The sequence below is a fragment of the Poecilia latipinna genome, unplaced genomic scaffold (assembly GCF_001443285.1).
Source record: "Poecilia latipinna isolate Pla-1442-1.1 unplaced genomic scaffold, P_latipinna-1.0 Scaffold969, whole genome shotgun sequence".
Lineage (NCBI taxonomy): Eukaryota > Metazoa > Chordata > Actinopteri > Cyprinodontiformes > Poeciliidae > Poecilia > Poecilia latipinna.
Window position 1 is genome coordinate 97,257 of NW_015113585.1, and position 1,921 is coordinate 99,177.

The following is a 1,921-nucleotide window of genomic DNA, read 5'->3' on the forward strand; positions in this document are numbered from 1 at the left end:
TTCAAGATTATAGTCAGAACAACACAAACATTTACAAGAACGATTATAACGTAACACAAGAAAGTGAGAAAGAAAAGAGTTAAATGGTAATTCCTTGTCTCATTTAAACCTGAAAGAAAAAAATGAGAAATTTCTGAAACATTGTTCATTGTTAAGACATGTGGATCTGCTCTGTAACCAGCTCTTTTATGGGATTCTCTTTTGAAATGAATAATTTCTACAGTAGCTATGGGATTTCAAATCAGCCAATAAACTCTCTTTCATGCACTGTTGCTCATTCAGCGGGTGAAGGGTTACTGCCTGGTAATTGATTCCACAGGGGCAGACATCAACATCTTGAAGACGACCAAGAAGTGTACTACGACTGCACAACAATTTTAGAGGATGACCAAACATGATAGGTGAGAAAGTTCTGGAGGAAACAGATCTCTACACTGATTCCACACATATTTGTAGAAATGATTTCATCTACCATATTTTCCGCACTATAAGGCGCACCTTCAACGAATGGCCTATTTTAAAACTTTTTTCATATATAAGGCGTACCGCATTATAAGGCGCATAGAATAGACGCTACAGTAGAGGATGGAGTTACGTTAAGCATCCACTAGATGGAGCTGCACTAAACGGAATGTCAATAAAACCGTCTGACTCCAGTCAGGAGCAGAGCCTTCAGCGACTGGGCCAGTCGGTTTACTCTTTAACGTTGGATTGATTTCTTTCCCTCTCTCTCCTTCTCTACTCTATTTTCCTCTATCTCTCTCTCTCAGGGGATTTTCTTGGTGATATTCACTGAGTCCAGGAAACTCCACTGCATTATTTGAAGCAAGCTCTTTGGACATGGTAATTTGACACACACGTGTGAAAGTAAGATGCACAGCCTCAGCGCGCAGCTTGTTAACAAAGCAATCGCTCAGCACCTCATCCAAATATTGTCCATATGGCTCACAACCTCCTCATGGCTCAACATAGTCAGAAACTGACTCTTCTTCCTGGTTATATTACCAAAACCATTCAACTATGTGCACTTCACACCTCTGTCATTGCTAAATAATGTATTCTATAGTAATCTGTATCTTCAGAGACAAAAGATTCTTTAGCAGTCTGTATGGATCTGCTCTGTTCACAGAGAGAATTGGACAAACATCCTTTTCATCTAAAATATAATTTGCCAACATCCATTGCACCAAAAGCTCCAAATATGGCTCAAAATATTCTGTTAAATCACAATATTTACCCAGAATTAGATAAGCTAACATTGCCATGTTATGTTGTCTGCTTATTAAGCTAACAAAGTAAAATGCTGTCTTTTCCCTACTTTTGTACACAGTCCTTCTTCAGCCTCTCTCAGACTGTGGGAAACTGTAAAATCCTCATCCACCATTATAAGTTTCTCATTTATTGTTGCATGCATGTCTCTTTAATATGTTATATTTACTTCGAGTGGGGAACAAACCACTCACTTACATTTACATCATTTTTTGAAGTGTTTTGTCATTGCAGGAGGCTAAATGTGGTTCAGGATTATCAGTGAGGATTGAACAAAAAAGATTAAAATCATTTAAAAAACACTTAGTTTGATGCTCCTGAAGTTAAATATCACTGAACAGAGTAATAAGATATTTGAGAATCTGACAAATCAAAGAATGCTGACACAAGCTTTTATCAGCCAGCCTGCACACAGTATTTGACAGACTGAGTTGTATAAAATAAATTGTGTAGAATATTACAAATGTTTGTCATTTGTGTGATTAATCAGTCGTTATCCATAGATGAGAACGTTTTATACACAAAATTAACACCAAGTGATGACAGCAAAAAAAAGACAAAAACAAAAAAAAACAGAAAAAAAAAAACAATTCCTCATACTAAACAAGGCTAAGTATGAGGAAAAGAGCATTACAGATATTGCAGTTATAAT